Source organism: Lissotriton vulgaris, chromosome 6 (genome assembly GCF_964263255.1).
Source record: "Lissotriton vulgaris chromosome 6, aLisVul1.2, whole genome shotgun sequence".
NCBI classification, from domain to species: Eukaryota; Metazoa; Chordata; class Amphibia; order Caudata; family Salamandridae; genus Lissotriton; species Lissotriton vulgaris.
In genome coordinates this window covers 1,714,366,994-1,714,385,384 of record NC_141694.1, presented here as the reverse complement: position 1 = coordinate 1,714,385,384, position 18,391 = coordinate 1,714,366,994, and the positions used below count along the sequence as shown (strand labels likewise).

The window sequence follows — 18,391 nt, the reverse complement described above, 5'->3', positions numbered from 1 at the left end:
ACTTTGCCTCCAGGTTCCCACACCCTCTATCCAAAGGCAATGCCCTATCGATGAACTGGTCATGGATATTTGCTTATGCTTTTTTGCCTCTCCCTCACCTTCTGTTTCTAGTTCGGAAACTCTTGCAAACTTCACTCACACAGATATTAGTGGCTCCCACATGGGCTTGTCTAGTATGTTTTACCACACTGTTAGAACTATCAGTTGTTCAACATCAAAACCTGCACCTGAATTCCAGCTGTCTCACTCAGAACCATGGAGATATCAAACACCCAAACCTGAAGGAGCTCAACCTAGTGATTTGTCTCCTGAAGTCATAGAGTCTGGATACTTAAATTTACCACCAGATTTATGACAATTCTTAAAGAAGCAAGAACACCTACCACCAGAGCATGTTATGCAGCGAAATTGAAAGGATGTGGTGTATATTGTAACTACAACATTATTACTCCACTAGATGCATCTGTACAAAATATAATTTGTTACCTTTTACATCTATAGGGAGCTGGCTTAGCCTATACTTCCATTTGGTTGCACCTTGCAGCAGTAGCCGCATATTTGCAAAACAGACAACACTTACCCTTGTTCAAGGTTCCAGTAATTAAAGCCTTTATGGAAGGCCTTAAAAGAGTAATACCACCCAGTGTACCACCTGCACCAGTTTGGCACCTTAACATCGTTCTCACAAGGCTCATGGGTCTACCTTTTGAGCTGTTAAACAATTGTCCATTACAATTTCTTTCATGGAAAGTTGCCTTTCTAATTGCTATCACTTTGCTAAGGAGAGTTGGTGAGCTACAGGCATTAACCTTAGAAGAACCCTTCTTTCAACTTCATAAAGATAAAATATTCCTTCCAGAAGTGGTTTCTGCTTTTAACCAATTAGTTATTTACTTATGTTCATTCCTCAACCTGATTCAGTGGCAGACAGGGCTCTTCACACACTTGATGTCAAAAGAGCACTACTTTACTATTTGAGTGGACAAAAGATTTTCATAAAACAAAGCAATCGCTCCACCTCACAAAGGCAATCTTATCTCTAAATCTGGTATTTCTAGATGATTGTTAAATGTATTCAGACTTGCTATGCTAAAGCTAAAAGAACTTTATCTAGAACTCCTAGAGCACATTCCACTCGAAAAATAGGAGCATATATGGCCTTTTTAGGTACCATTCCCGTAGCTTATATACGTAAAGCAGCAACGTGGTCTACACCACACACTTTAACTAAACACTATTGTGTGGATGTGTTAGCACGTCAACAAGCCAATGTAGGATAAGCAGTAATAAAAACACTTTTTCAAACAACTGCAACACCTACTTGTTAGCCACCTATTCGGAGAATACTGCTTTATAGTCTATGCAAAGCATGCGAATCTACAGCACACATGCCTCAAACGGATAATGGTATTTAACCTGTAAGCATCTGTTCCTGGCATGTAGAGCTATAGATTCACATGCGCACTCCCACTTCCTCGGACACCTGTAGTTGTTGCCGTTCTTATTATTTACATTCCTTATGCATGTACATCTCTATACTTCACTTACTTACTCCATTCTCACCCTCTTGCGGAAAACAATTAACAATTGAGTTGATTCCATGTGCAATATCAGCAAAAGGAGGAGTCACCTTACCTCCTGACTGGAAATGACTTTGTCGAAGAAAAACAACTTGCTAACATCCGTACCCAACACTAGATGCAGGAGTATGCAAAGCATGTGAATCTACAGCGCTACATGCCAAGAACAGATGCTCACAAGGTAAGTAACATAATCCTTTCACCCACCCTCAAAATCAACATGTTACAACAACCCCATAACACTGCGCCATATAGTGCCGCACTTTAAATCCAGGTGCTGTAAATGTCCAATGGAGGTAAAATGTGGTGGTAGGAGGCCTTTTTAGCTAATCTCAACAATGCCGAAGCCCTGTTTTTTTTTAATCAAAAGATTTGGGACGGCTGAGAATCCTCGTCGGATAATCTAATCCCTAAATTATAAAAATTTTTTGCACTCTCAACATTGTTAGTTCCCAAGCGCATGGTTCCCCTAAAATGTTTGCGTTTGTTGTAAGCCATAAATTTGTTTTTCAGCACATTGATTTCCAACCCATTCAACTTGCAATTCAGTTAGAATCTGCTAACTATGAGATTTTGCAGCCCTACTGCAGTTTTATAGTTTAAAAGGGTGTCTTTGCAAGAAATAGTGTGCACACCTTTTGACTGGCGAAGACTGGAGAATCATTGTACCTATTCTTAAATACCTCATGCACTGCTGCAAATCTGCTGTTAACATAAATTGGAGGTACACACTCATTTTCACTTACTCCTCCTACCAAGCTACTCCAGCACTTCCTTTGACTAATAAAGGAGAACTGGTTAGTATCTGCGGCTTTGTCTAGTACAAGTACATTCAGACTGAATTTTTCTCCACTTTTCAATCATTGGTGAACTTAAATCTGACAGTTATGCCTACAGTCTCTCTTTAGTGTAGCATTACCAATTCTGTTGAACAATATATAAATCGTATGACCATCCATTTGTTTCTTTTCACTTGGAAAAAATCACCCTAACTATGTTTTTGTCATTGGTAAGTAGGTGACAAATCCAACCCCCCTCTGTCACCATTCTTGACAGTGTGGCCAAAAATAAGACATTACCCATTTTTATTTTAAAAGAGAAAGTGAAAAACATTGAACTTTATCTCAAGCATCCCACACTGGCCTATCAGCCTGTAGCTTTCTCTAAGAAATCATTGTCCAACTAGTTTTCCTTTCAAGGGCTGACATCACCCACAGCATTGCTGATCCTGAATCTCCCAGTTCATCCTCCATAAAACAGAATGTTTCTATCTAATGGAGAAATCTGATTAACTGGTTCAATGGTGGAATGGAAAGCAGAATGTAATCACTCGCCTATGGCTTGTGCCATAAGTAAATTGATATCTGAAAGAAACAGTTAGTTATAGATTCCTTCCCTTAGAATTACCCCCATGCGTCAGACTGGCCCCGGAAACTTTTTCGTCAGCAGTACCCCTGTGCGTCCGAAGGTGGCATTGGTCAACTCCGTCGTCTGGATCGTGGTTGCAGAGATGACGTCGCAGTAGCTACATAGACGCCGCCTTCGCACGCTGGCGCCAGTTCTTTTTTTTTTTTCACGCCAGCAAGCGCGGATCAGGGGAGAGCGGTACCCCAGTCACTTTTTGACTGACTTTTTTGCGACTTTTGTCAACTTTGTTTTTGAGTCTCACATACTCATGTTGCACGAGGAATCCCCGGATTCAAGGCATGCAGTTCCTGTGCATGCCTTTACTGCCTGGAGGGCGACCACGACCCCAAGTTGTGCTCCGACTGCCGAACCATGTCCCTGAAGTCTTTGCCGGAGCAGTCCCGAAAGCTCCTTCAGGCCCGGTAGTCTGCTCCGCGCCGTTCGAGGTCCCGGTCTCGTGGGAGGTCCAGGAACCCATCGCGGAGTCTTCACCATCACTCCTCTTCTAAGTATTCGCACTCTGGGTCTGGTAAGTTGAACCACAAAAAGAAGTCGAAGAAGCATCTTCACTCTTCAACTTCCACTCGTCCGTCGACCAACGTGACAAAGGGTGCGGGTGGTGCCCTTCCCACGGCTCTGCGTGCGGCACAATCAGGGTTGACACCTGCCTTCCCGGGACCGGGAGCGACCTCTGCCCAGCTTCGTCAATTTTACAAAGCGATGCATGCCATCTTTAAGCAGCCTGACTCTGCCGGTGCGCCTTTGGGCCCCTCTGACTGGGCTGGGAGCCCAAGGCCTTCGATGCCGGCTGCTCCGGCCTTGGCACCACAGGGCCCCCTTGGATCCAGACCTGGATCCAGATTGGCACCGGTCGACCTCGTTACACTTCCGCCTGGCGCCAACTCCACCGGCACCATGTCCGCAGCCGACTCTGGCTGGACCCCCAGCCGGCATCGACCCCGGCTTTCGCCCGACGTGGACACGAAGGTGGACCGGTGTCGATGGATACTTTTGTCTCTGTGTTCCACCCTGGCCATTTTCAGCCAGATTGGCAGCCAGAGGAGGGTGAGGAAGACTCGGAGGGATCTGGTGACCCTTTCACTGACTAGTTGGATAATGATCCTGACTGGAGAGAGGAACTGGGGGATGCCAGTGGTCTGGATACCTCCCCATACCTAGGCATGTTGTCTGGTTACGGAGGAGGGAGCGTCGTATGCAGTGGTGTTGCATAGGGCGGCGAGGCTCTCCATCTCGTGCTTCTTATGGTGGCACTCAGTACTAACCTCCTGACAAAGGTGCTTCAGCCAGCAGCGAGCCCTACAGATTCCCTGCTCCCGTTCAATGAAACCCTAACAGACATCCTTTTGGGCACCTGGTCCAGGCCCAACACAGGGGCTCCTGTGGGTAGGATGATTGCCCAACACCACCGCCTGGCCCCGGGAGACCCCACTTTGCTCTCACAACACCCCACCCCTGAGAGCTTGGTGGTCCAAGCCTCCACCTCCAAAGGTGCCTTTCCTATCGCTCCACCTGATAGGGAATCCAAAACGCTGGACGAACTTGGGAAGAAGATGTCTTCTTCCACCAGCTTGGGACTGCGGTCGGTAAACACTGCATGTCTGTTGGGCCGTTATTCCCACTCTGTGTGGGATACAGTGGCGCAAGTGCTGCCTCAGTGCCCGGAGGAGGCCCGGGCCGTGCTCTCCCGTGCAGTTGCTAAGGGGAGAGAAGCAGTCAAGTTTACTGTGGGCTGGATACCACTGACGCACTTGGCAGGACAATTTCCACGTCAGTAGCCCTTCGACACCACGCCTGGTTGCATTTGACTGGTTTTCCGGGGATGTCCAATCCACCCTTATGGACATGCCTTTTGATGGGCGTTGCCTTTTCGGCGACAAGGCAGACAGCGCGCTACAGCGCTTTAAGGATTCAACTGCTACGGCCAGGTCCTTGGGCCTCTCCACCACCCGCCCTGCACTTTCTGCCTTTCGCCCCTTTCCTGGCTACGGAAGGGGTGCCCCACTACGTTCCACACAGAGCCACATGTCAGCGCAGACTGGTCAGCGCTGGCTGTTCAGCCTCAGCGTGGCTGGAGACATGGGAACCATCGGTGTGGTTCTGGGAGCTAGCGAGCGAGCAAGTCCACCACAGGCCCCTCTGCATCAGCCTCCACACCCTCCTAGTCCGACCTTCCAGGGCCACCGAACGCCAATGGGCGGCAGTCTCCGCCATCACCTCCCCCACTGGCCCACCATCACGTCGGACAGGGGGGTTTTGCAGATAGTCCCAAGGGGCTACTCCCTCCCCTTCCAGACTCTTCTTTCCTCCATGCCACCTCAGTACCTCCGCATTTCGGAGGATCACCTGGCCCTTCTTCAACAGGACGTTTTGGCACTCTTGGCCAAGGGTGCCATCGAGCGCATTCCTGCCTCAGAAGTAGTTTGTGGTTGCTATTCCCACTACTTTCTGGTACTCAAGAAGGAGAAAGGCCTGTGTCCCATCTTAGATCTCAGGAACGTCAACCGCTTCCTCTGGAAGGAGAAGTTTAAAATGTTGACGCTCACTCAGGTCTTGTCTGCCCTTGACCCTGGAGACTGGATGGTAGCGTTGGACTTGCAGGCGCTTATTTTCACGTCCCCATCCTGCTGGCTCACCGGCGTTTCCTGCGGTTCACAGTAGGCCACAAGCACTTTCAGTTTACCGTGCTCCCATTTGGCCTTACCAGCTCCCCTTGGGTGATCACGAAAGTGATGGCGGTGGTCGCATCTCATCTGCGTAGATCAGGGTTTTCAGTCTTCCTCTATCTCAACGACTCGCCGTTGAAGGCGGGCTCGCCCCAGGCTGTCGTCTCCCACCTCCAGACTACAGCCGACCTCCTGCATTCGCTTAGTTCTCCATCAACATGCCGAAGTCACACCTGACCGCCTCTCAGAAGCTCCTTTTCATCGGAGCGGTTCTGGACACGACGCAGTTTCGTGTTTTTCCTCCCGAACAGCGAGTCCGAGATGTTCGGGCTATGATTCCGATCTTTCAGCCTCTAATCCGGGTTTCAGTCAGGATGACCCTAAGGCTGCTGGGCCTCATGGCCTCCTGCATCCTGCTGGTCGATCATGCTAGGTGGCATATGCGGGCTCTGCAGTGGGACCTGAAGTTCTAGTGATCGCAGCATTAGGGGAATCTGTCTGATTGCATCCAGATCTCGGAGGGTACTGCATGACAATTGCAGTGGTGGCTAACAAACCAGGACTGGGTCAACGGCAGATCCCTTTCCCTTCCCCAACCAGAACACACAGTGGTAACAGACGCATCCCTTCTGGGATGGGGCAGCACATGGTAGAGGTGGAGAGCCTCTGGTCTCCGGCGAAGTCCGGGCTCCACATCAACCTTCTGGAGCTTCGGGCGATTCGTCTTGCACTCAAAGCATTCCTTCCCACTGTCTGGGGAAGAGTAGTGCAGGTGTTAATGGACAACACCAATGCCATGTGGTACTGCAACAAACAGGGCGGGGTGGGGTCGTGGACCCTATGCCTCGGAACATGGCTGGAACATCAGGGCATAACCCTGGTGGTTCAACACCTGGCAGGTTCACTGAACGCCAGGGCGGATGAACTCGGCTGCAGGTGCATGATGGATCATGAATGGCGTCTTCACTCGGAGGTGGTGCAAGGTCTCAACAGTGGGGAGAGCCTTGGTTAGATCTATTCGCCACCAAATATCAGCAATTCTGCGCATTGGAATTTCCAAGGCCGCACTCGCTAGGTAACGATTTTCGCCGCTAGTGGAGTTGCGGTCTTCTATATGCCTTTCTGCCTATACCTCTTCTGCCCAGAGTGCTGAAGATCAAGCGCAAACGGGCCCAAGTCATTCTTGTGGCTCTGGATTGGACACGAAGAGTATGGTATCCCGAGCTGCTCAACATGCCCATCATTCCTCTGATCAGACTGCCTCTTCAGGAGGATCTTGTGTCGCAGCAGCAGGGGATGGTCCTCCACCTGAACCTCTCCAGCCTCCACCTCCTTGCGTGGAGATAGAGCAGCGGCAGTTGACGTCATTTGACCTGCCGAAGTCTGTGATGTCATCTTGGCAGCCAGGTGTCCCTCCACTAAGACGGTATACGCCTGCAGATGGAATACATTTGTGGCATGGTGCACAGCAAAGGCTGTGGATCCCCTTTCTGTCCCTCTTTCTGAGGTTCTCTTGTTCCTCCTATCTTTGGCCCAGCAGGTCTCTGCTCAGGGTTCTCTTAAGGGCTACCTTTAGGCCATTGCAGCCTTCCTTAGGCTCCCTGGTCAGCCTTCTCTTTTCAAGTCCCCTGTTGTAAATAGATATCTTAAGGGCATTACTCATCTTTTTCCTCCTGTTCCCTTTTTGGTGCCCCAGTGGGACATGACCTTGATTCTGACATATCTTATGTGCGCTCCCTTTGAGCCACTACATAACTGTCCTTTCAGATTTCTCACTTTAAAATCGGCCTTTCTGGTGGCCATCACCTCTGCGCGCAGGGTGAGTGAGTTACAAGCTCTGTCTTCCAAGCCTTCATTTCTGGCTGTTCATCCGGACAAGGTCGTCCTCAGAACTCTACTTTCCTTTCTTCCAAAGGTGGTCACTTCTTTTCATATTGGCCAAACCATCACTTTGCCCACCTTCTTTCCGCCTCCGCATCCTTAGAAAGAGGGAGAGGCTCCACCGTCTGTGTCCAAAAAGTGTGCTCTCCTTCTACTTGGATCGCACCAAACAATTCCGGGTGGATGACCAGCTCTTTGTTGGTTACGCAGGCACTAAGAAAGGTCAAGTCGTGCACAAATGGACCATCTCCAGGTGGGTCGTTCTGTGTATCAAGGCCTGCTATTCTTTGGCAAAGAAGGAGCCTCCAGTGGGGCTGGAGGCTCCTTACTGCTTTGGGACGGGGAGTCCCCCAAAATGACATCTGTCAGGCAGCTACGTGGGAATCACTGCACACGTTCACCAAGCACTACTGCCTGGACAGCCAAGTCCGGAGAGGTGGCTTCTCTCTGGCCGTTCTGTTCTCCAGGTGTTTCTGGTGTGAACTTAGTTCACAGACCCACTTCCGGAGTTGATATTGCTGCGGTATGTATTTAAAGGTAAGGTATCTATAGCTAACTATTTCTTTCAGATGGACAAGATACTTATCTTCGGTAAAGATATATCTGTAAGAAACATAGGTAAGTTATAGATTCCTTACCGCCCCACCCATCTTCCCCATTCTGCGAACTGACTTCTCAGGTTAAGGACTTTCTTTCAGGGCCCTAGTTTTGTGCACCAGTGGTCAGTGTCTTGCATGGCTCTGTGCTTCTGGTGTGGAAAGTCATGTACAGAAATGACGTTAGCGCGCAAGGGCAGCGTCTATGTAGCTACCGCAACGTCATCCCGGCGACCACGATACCAACAACGGACGCCACCTTCTGACGCGCAGGGGTAATGCTGATGAAAAACTTTCCGGATCCAGTCTGATGCATGGGGGTAATTCTAAGGTAAAGAATCTATAACTAACCGATGTTTCTTACAGATATATCATTACCAAAGATAAGTAACTTGTTCTTCAGTGTTCTATGTAAGATGGGTGGATGGCAAGGCATCTACCCCACACACGCCAAGTCTGGAAAAGTTCTAACTTCTTCAATAATTGAACAGCTGGTAATCTAAAAAAAAAACTGTAATTCACGTAATGTTAAATTCAGTCCTCTGTTTATTAATGCTTCAGATCATATGGATTCAACCAGCCAACATGTTTTGTCACAATGAGTGTGTGAATATTGACTACATCAAACAGAACACAGATTCTATTCACTTCTATGATCCCATATTGTTGATCAATCAACAAACCGCAGGCGAGAGTGAAGCATCTCCTGTTACATGGTGACTCTGCGTAAATATATAAACTAGTTGGAATAGACTATTTCCAAGATAAAAGTAAAACCCATTGCTATTGTGATTACTAAAAAAGTACACATTCTAAGATGATATAAATATTACTGCATGTAATGTACAAAACTCCATGTGTTGGTGCACTTAGTGAAGATAGGGTGAGAAATGTGGTGCTCATAAGGCCAGATGAGCTGCAGAGTTTTGTACTCTCTGTAGGTTCTTCAAGAGACCTGTATCCAGACCAAGATAAAGTAAGTTGCATTAGTCCAGGCAGCCTAATATGGTCGCTGGATCACTACTCAAAGGAGTGGCTTAGGCAGAAAGGGGAGAATCTTCCCTAGGACCTCAAGCAGGAAGAAACATGTGGCTGCTGCATGCTTGACTTGGGCAACAAAGATGAGTTCAGGCTCCAAGCAGACTCCCAGATTTTTAACTACCTCAGCAGGAGCATGAGCGGCTTGGCAAGTATCAGACCAAAAGCCAGATGGTAAACACTCAGGTGAGCAGGAGTGCTCGATCCACAATACCACTGTCTTATTGGAATTGAATTTCAGCAAGTTATTTTGCAGCCATTTAGATACTGAAGAAATACAATTATGGAATTGTACCAAGGAGTGTGCACCTTTTCTCTAATATGAGATGATAAGTTGAGTGTTGTCTGCGTAATCCATACATAGCAGTTGGAAGGATTTTATATGTTGGTTCAGTGGGCGGATATACATATTATACAAGTATTGGAAATGCAATAGGTCTCGCATTTGTTTTAGCTAGAGCTATTTGGCATTGTAAATGGCAATGCTTTTTGCCTATATATTATGGAGTGTATGTATGTGGTGGATAGTGGTATTATATGGGTTGTATTGTATTACTCAGTTGTGGTATTGTGTGGAATTATGTGTAGTGGAGTTGTGTAGTGACACCATATGTGGTATGGTGTGCTGTGGAATTATGTGGATAGTAATGAATTGATAGTAAGTGTACTGGAATTATGAGGAGTGAGATTGTGTGTTAAAGCGCTGGTAAACCCATGCAGAGAGCATAACTAACCTACCTCCAAACCCCCATATTAGGGACACGTGTTAGCAGTATTAGGGTAGGATTGGCAAGTTAGCAAAAAACACTAAATACAATTTGGGGAAGAAAACGAGTAGGCAGTCGTAGGGCTAGGCTACTTCTCCCATATTGTTTGCACAAATGGCATCTCAAGTCTCACGATTATTTAAAAAAAAAATACCTTCAACTGAAAGAAACACACAGATGTCCCGGGGTTGATGTTGTTTCTGACATGAACGAGGCACATGGAGATGAAGGGAATTTAAGGCACGGTCTTCTGCATTTGTTGCTGCCTGGGTGATATGCGGCAATAATCAACAGAAAAATAATATGGGTTATACCCCAAAAACTCCAAATCATTTCCAAATACTAGAGAAACTGTTGCATTAACTCCAGACCAGCATTTCTGGGACAGTCACAAGAAAGTTTAACATCAGATTCTCGTATCTGGGGTCTAGCTACTGCAAGTTTAGTTAAAAAAATAGAATTGATATGCTATTTCACAGGCAGCTATGGGATTTGTAAACAGGAAATACCCTACAATTAACCAAGCACACGCGTTAGGCGCCAACAAACGGCACTTTAATTGGCTTGTTCTTTTCAAGCCATAAATCATTTCTTAATCATGAACAGGTCAGTTTGCTTTCAAAAAAGGAACCGCATTAGGTTTGAAGCGCTGTTTCAGTTTGGTTCTTCAATAACAAGCAGTGTCAATCAAACCTACCCTGGTATCAGAAGACAGCATGTCTTCATCCTCGTCGCTAGAGAAATCAGTTCCCTCTGCTCCGGAGGGACATATTTCATGTACTTTTGCAAATAGGCATCTTTCTTGTGATCATCTTCTGGCAAGGACACATGGTGTGTAATTAACCGATCCCTTAATTTCTCTTTGGTGAAGTGTGCAAGGGTTTCCATGTACACAGGCATTAACACCTTCGCCGCGGATCTAATTACCCGCGGTGCGGGGGGATGGGTGCCGTTTGCGGCACCACGGTAGCTCGTCACGCTGCACGGTGGCGCTGTGCTCATGACGAGCTGAGCTCGTCATGACCACGCCCGTTTCTTCAGAACTCTCTGCACAGCAGGGGAATTATCCCCGCGTGGGAGCACTGCAGCGGTCATTGAGCACAGCGCCACTGTGCCTCATGACGATCTGAGCTCGTCATGAGCACCGAAGGTGTTAAAAGGCACAAGAGAGGTGTCTGATTCTGGCACCGCTCCATGAATTCTCTACCCCTACAAAGGCTTGTGCTGTAATGTACTCCGCTGCACTGGAGCATGTATGCATTCCGAATGCTGTAAAAGTCAAAGCTGGCCAGTGGCCACATGTATCGAATAAGCGAGCAGGAAAAAACTTAACTGGCTGCCATTTAGCGTTACAGTGAGACAAAGAAGAGAGTTTTTCTTTGGGATACCTGTACTAGAAATATCAAAAATGCTTTTCTACAAGTTAAACAGTCTCAATTTTTCATAAATATTGCGACACCACTCTTCGGTCCTCTACAGCCAATCTCTTTGCAACACCCAACTGTGCGTGACTTGGTGGCTGAGCTTTGTTTCTTCCCGCTCCCGGAACACAGAAGTGCCTTTCTCCAGTCTACGAGGCTACTAAAAACTAAGCAATAGGTTTTGCATTAACAAGATGTTAAGCTATTGGCAATGCAATAGCTTAAACTCTCACAAATGCAAGATCAATTGCATTGCAGATATTTGGTTTTTTTTACTAACGCCCATGCAGCGCTTTCACATTTATGAAGACCGCACACCTTTCATTAGACAACCTGCGTCTAAAGAAAGGGGCCTGTAAGACATTAAAGTAAAAACGCAGCATGGGGGCTTTGACAAAAATAAGCATCTGATTGTCAACTTGACAAACAGATGTTTTTTGGGGGGTAAAAGCTCCCATGCCGTGCTTTCACTTTAATGTCTGACGCATACCTTTCTTTATATACGGTTTGTGTAAAAAAATGGGGCGCGTCCCCTATGAATGTGAAAAGCGCTGCATGGGCACTAGTAAAAACAAAAAAAATTAAGTAAGCACGGCCACCAAATGCGGACCACGCTGCTAAAATAAATACACTTTAAGAACGTGGCCGCTATAGTTGAAGCGGACCACCATTAGTAAAAAATAAAATTAAAGCGGACAGCGTGCTGCGAGGTAGTGGGTGGAATAAGGGTGGAATAAGTGAAGAGCATTAAATAAAATATGCTTACCGACTTATAAAGCAGACCATGTAACAAGACCATTAAAGGGTCCATTCATTATGGGAGGTTGCAAATGCAGACAAGGTGGTACCAAGGAGAGACTAACAAGCCTAGTAACGACTCAGAGGCCTGCGTTTACGAAGGACAATGACACAAGCCAATTAAAAATATGGGTCGAGCATTGGCGGGGCTTCAAAGCCATACTCTACTACTGCATGCCTTGCAGCAGTGCATGCGTTGCCCAGGCTCGACCTAAAAAGGTGGAACTAAGTGTCAACCCCTGAGGACCACCTTGGTTCACTACTTTATATTCCGATGTATGAGGATATATGTATATCGGCTGGGCTCTGCCCTTTAGATAGGATCTGCACCAACTCAAGGTTTTACCAAGGTTGGGGCGCTAGAGGGCGCGCTTGCGGAATGGCTGCCTAGGTACGCAGCTCCCGCTCCTTGGTGAATGATCCTCCATAGATCCTGCGCCACGGGGTGCTGTATCACCCCTAAAGATCGGATCCTGCATCGAGACATTGCTCTCCACACTCGGTCCAATTCTGGGAGCTCTGCGTGCTACAGAACCGGAGCTGCGAGCTGCTGAAATGCCCGACTTTCGCTCTGGAGCTGCGGTGAGCGGATGCCCGGCCGCTGCTGTTCACGCGACCCTGGGGACTGCCACGAGGTTCTAGGCCGCACCACACCGCTGCCACCACGATCCTGCTGGGACGTCGTTTGGCGGCTGCCGCGCAGGTAGGCGACTACTGGTGACTTCGCCTCGAGTCCCCCCCCCCTCCCCCAGCCACCGCTGGCTCTTTTCGCTGGCACTGAGGGGGGGCTGCTCCTCGCACGGCGGGTAGAGCTGCGGATCCCCCGGACTGCTGTATCAGCCTTCCGCCTCGCTGCTGATCCTGACCTGGGCAGCGCAGGCCATCGGACCTGCTGGCCGGGAGTCGAGGCCGGCCCCCCTGCGCTGCACCGTCGCAAGCCACATTTACCAACTACGGACCCCTGCATCATATCAGGAGTCGGAAACACTGTTGGCTGCGTGGCTGCCCTGCGCAGAGGCCCTGGACTGCTCCCCTGTGCGGCGCTATTCTGTGGGGCGCGTTGCCTCGTTGATAACCGCCGCTATCTGCCCTGCTGGTCTGGACCCTGCCGCTCGCTGTGGATACCGGTGCCCGAGCTTCTCCCCAGCCGGCCCTGAGCTGTGAGTGACCACCACTACGACAACGTGCTTCTGGCTGAACGGCCACCTACACTTTCTTAGCGCTTGGAGGGTGCATAGCGCTATTCCCTGACGGCGCCCCTACTGCACTCTATTGGGCCACACCACGATCGCGTTCTCCTGCCCGCTGCCGGCTGTGCCATCCCTGGGTAGCCTGTGCCAACATAGAGCTGCCCTGCCGTTATTTATCTTGGCCTGCAAGTCGCCTCCAGACGCCGCCATGGGGCGGACCGAGAATCCCCAGCCCAAGCTGAGCTTCGACAGCGTCCGAAAAGGCGCCAAATCGACACAGATGAACCCGGGGCCTAGCGTGTCTTCTCCGCAGCCTACCCCGCCTCCAACCCCTGATGTGGACCTTACCAGCCTGATTCAAGAGATGCGCCAGGGCTTCGCCACTGTCGTAGAGAAGGTGGATGGGGTCACGGCCCGACTGGACGCCTTGGTACACAAGGTTGACCGCCATGAGGAGCGCATCACGACCGCGGAGCAGCGAATATCCGATAATACTGATGTCACCACGACCCATACGGCGTAGCTGGCCAGAATGGACAATTTACTCCGCATTATAGCGGCAAAGAACGAGGACTTGGAAGCACGCAGCCGCCGGAACAACAAACGCATAACGAATGTGCCGGAGTCCACAGCCACGGGTAGGATGGAACTGTACATGGAAAAATTGCTCAGAGGCTCAATCGGAGAGGAGGCTTTTTCTCTCCTCAATTTATTGTGGAGAGGGCCCACCGCTCCCTAGCGCCTATGCCCCAGCCTGGCTTGCCACCTAGGCCCATAATTGCTTGGCTCTTGAACTATCGCGATCGTGACACTGCCCTCAGAGCCGCCCGGACTCAAAGATCACTGCAATATAACAGGATTACTTTTTCCATCTACCCAGACTTCACGCCGATGGTTCAGGATGAACGACGCAAGTTTCTACCAGTGAAGAAAAAGCTGCGGGAGGCTCAAATAGACTATGCTCTCTTGTATCCTGCGAAGCTCCGAGTTACCCATCAGGGCAAGCAACGCTTTTTTACCAACCCGCAAAAAGCAGAGGACTTCCTGAAGACGATACGGAGAGCGCGCAGGGACGATAATGCTGCTGCAGATGAACAGGAGAATGCTGACCTACCTCCAGCGCCACACGATGACTAACTGTCCCTATGCGCTTTGAGTAGAATATTATCCGTGCCGACTGGCTCTCACGCAGCGGCTCGGACTTTGGATGCTGGGGTGATACGAGAACGATGGACCTGCACCCCAGTGGTAACGTACACCAAGGACCACTTTCTCGGTCCTAGTCTCCACTGAGGGCGGTACAGTTCTGGAGCTAAGGACCGGGTAGTGGCAGTGCGCGCTCTATGCTATATACCCCTACTGGGTGTTCCCCATTGCCTTGTTGCGTTTTTTGCTGTTTGAGCTACTACAGTTGGGGGGGGGAGGGTGGGGGGGGGGGACACTGCGAGGGGGGGTTCCGTGGCTACTGGCATGATTGGGATGCTGGGGTGGGTGGGGGGGGTGGGGTTCAAGAGGCTTACGTTGCTTAGATTGTGTGTATATGTGCTGACCTGGTGTATGTCCTGGCGCTGGCGGGGCGGATGTGGATTCCTTATGCAGCCCCCTCGGGCGCTATCGCATTTATTGTTGCTATGTCCATGGCTGTTTTGAATGCAAATGCGCGACTGACATGCTTATCTTGGAATGTCCGGGGATTGAATAATGCTAAGAAATGCAGAAACGTTATTGCCTACCTGGATAGACATCATGTGCAGGTTGGCATGTTGCAGGAGACGCATCTACCCGCACAGGGAAGTGCCTCCTTTGCGACAAAATGGGCTGGTGCCCGTGTTTTTTCCTCAAATTCGACTTATGCAAGAGGTGTGGCGGTGCTCATTGCCCGCGGAGTGCCTTTTCAACGATTTGGAGAGGCGGTGGACAGGGAGGGCCGTTATGCTTTATTGTGGGGCAGGGTGGGCCACGACGTCTACTTATTTGTGTCCATGTATGCACCAAATGTTGATTCACCTGCCTTTTTTTCCACTCTATGGGGCAAGATTGTGGCTGTTGGGGCGCGACACATAGTCTGGGGTGGAGATTTCAACTTAGCGCTGGCACCCTCCCTAGACAGAGCAGATGGCGTTAGCTCCTACAAGCCCAAGGCCAGAGAGGCATTAGAGGGAGTCGTAGAGGAAGGCGGACTATTAGATGCCGGAGACACCTACATCCACATGGACGGGAGTGTACACACTTCACCTCTCATACCGGGACATGGGCACGCTTAGACTATTTTTTAGTTAACAGGGGAATTGCTGTAGAGTTGCTGAGGGTGGACCATCTGCCAAGAACCTATTCTGATCACAGCCCTGTGTTTTTGCAGTTCCGCACTCCTGGGTGGGACAATCCGCGACCACAGTGGAGACTGCGCCCTGATGTGCTTCTCGACAACCTTTTTCGCACTGAGCTAGGAGAGGAGATAGCAGATTTTTTTCCTAGAAATAAGGGCTCGGTTGAGTCAGTTGAACACATATGGGAGGCTTTCAAGGTCACTATCAGGGGTTTCTGCATCTCTAAAAGCCACAGAATACTGCGTGATATCCTACAGTCCATTACCACACTGGAAAGGGACCTGCGGGCTCTGGAACTTCGCATGACATTAGATGCTGACCCAAACTTGCACGCCACCTTTAGGGAGACACTATCGAAATATGAGGAGGAGGCTGCCAGGGAGGCGAAATATCGGGGTAAACACTGGGAAGCCCGGAAATACTGTGAGGGGGACAGGCCCGGAAAAGTGCTTGCTGCGATCACACGACCATCACGGGTGCATAACACTATACTAGAGCTTACTGATACATCCGGTACCACTATCAGAGACTCGGATGCGATACTATCCACCTTCACGGCACACTACTCCTCACTATACACTTCCACGGCAGAGGCAGACGCGCCATACGCTGCGTACCTCAATGACGTGGCGCTATGTTGGCTCAGCGATGGGGACAGGGAGTTTCTTGCCGCACCTTTTGAGCTCGACGAGGTTCGCGAGGCCATCATGTCCCTTAAAAATGGCAAGGCTCCGTGACTCGATGGCATACCGGCCTAGTTTTACAAGGCCTACATCGACACTATGGCGCCCGTGCTCCGCGAGGTCTTTACAGAGTCCCTTGCTGATGGGATACTTCCCTGTTCTATGCGTGAGGTAGTGATCACCTCCCTTTTGAAGCCGGATAAAGACCCCACCTCCTGTGATTCTTACAGTCCACTCTCCTTCCTAAACTGCGATGTAAAAATACTCGCCAAGGTTCTGGCCACTTGACTATCGCTGTTAATGACCAGACTCGTCCTGCCTGATCAATCTGGCTTCGTAGCGGGCCGATCCACGTCCCATAATCTTCGCACCCTCTTCTCCTTGCTTCGCACGGTCCACCCCGACATCCCTGTAGCGGCTGTGTTCCTAGACGCTACCAAGGCATTCAACTCGATCGAGTGGCCCTACCTCTTTTCGGTCCTGGCTAGCATGGGTTTCCCTAAACTGTTCCTCTCTTGGGTTCGCCTCCTATACACAGACCCCACGGCGAGGGTGCTAATTAATGGACGATTGTCGCATCCTATCACACTCACGAGAGGCACCCGCCAGGGGTGCCCACTCTCTCCCCTGTTATTTGCCATCGCGGTTGAGCCACTCGCCTGTCGCTTACGACAGTTACACCGAGCGGGAGCAGTGCAATGCCTGCAGCGGCAAATTGATGTATCTCTCTATGCGGATGACATCACACTGTACGTCAAATATCCTGAGACGCATCTCAATCCCCTACTTCGGGAATTCATCCTGTTCGGTGGGGTGTCGGGTGTTCACATCAACTGGACCAAGTCGCAGTTTTTTCCTCTTACAGATGCGGTGCATGACTTCCCTCTCGATTACCCTTTGGAGTGGTGTCGCGATGATCTTCGTTATTTGGGAATCCGCATTTTTCGCGATAAAGACGAGAGGCTACGATCCAATTATGGCGTGGCCATAACTAAGTTGACTGCCTCCGTCGACAGATGGATCGCGCTGCCACTCTCCATGGCTGGGAGAGCCTCACTCATAAAAATGGTGATATTACCCCGCTTTCTGTATCTTTTTCTTAATATCCCCTACTTCCCTGGTGCTTTTTTCTTCAAGACACTCCGTACGGAGCTGCGCAGGCTTTTTTGGGGCGGCAAGTCCCCCCGGTTAAAATGGTCGACGCTGACCCTTCCCTATGACAGGGGAGGCTTCGATGTCCCCGATTTCGAAACATACTACCAGTGCGCGCAGGCGCACTTTGCCTACCACTGGATGGCTCCTACTCCTTTCATGCCGCATATAGCGGTGGAAGACTGGATCGTGCACCCACTCCCGCTCAACGGCCTACTACACTGTCCTGAGGCGTCCATCACCACACCGAATACTTCAGTCTCCTGCACATTAGATGCATGGCGCCGTATCGCTAGGCGGCTGTTATGCCCACTGCCCTACTCCCCCAGGTTGCCGCTCACCTATCACCCACAACTTACCCTGCTATCAGAACTGGGTTTCCGTCAACTCTGTGATAAACTGCTTGTCACCTGCTTGGGTGATTTGTTCCATGAGAGTCATTTCAAGTCAGCAGACCTATTCTTTAAAACGCATGAGCATACCCCCCTTGAGCTCTTTTACTACATTCGGCTGCGTGCGGGGATGCGTGACATCCTACCCGACTACCCTGATGAGCCTGAGATCCTGTCACCAATACACTTCCTCTTAGGATCGCAAGACGGGTCCCACTTGGTCTCTGGGCTCTACCGTCAAGTCCGCAATGCTGCTCCAGAACCGGTATCCACTGCTCGGATACGCTGGTCTGCTGAACTTGCCACCGATATCTCAGATGACCAGTGGAAACACTGCTGCACGCTCACTTCCCGCATCTCTGCCAGCAGCAGATTGAAAATTATCCATTACAAATTCCTTCAGCGGATATATTACACGCCGGTACGGAAGCATAGATTCGGGTTGGCTGATAATGACCGCTGTGAGCGTTGTCGT

At 49.7% G+C, this 18,391-nt stretch overlaps 1 protein-coding gene across 1 annotated transcript in view; it reads left to right on the top strand.

The window, feature by feature from the left end:
• The window catches only part of RAB3GAP2 (RAB3 GTPase activating non-catalytic protein subunit 2), a 684,945-nt gene that overhangs the window by 365,434 nt on the left and 301,120 nt on the right, over positions 1–18,391 (top strand). The gene's annotated exons all lie outside the window — the stretch shown is intronic.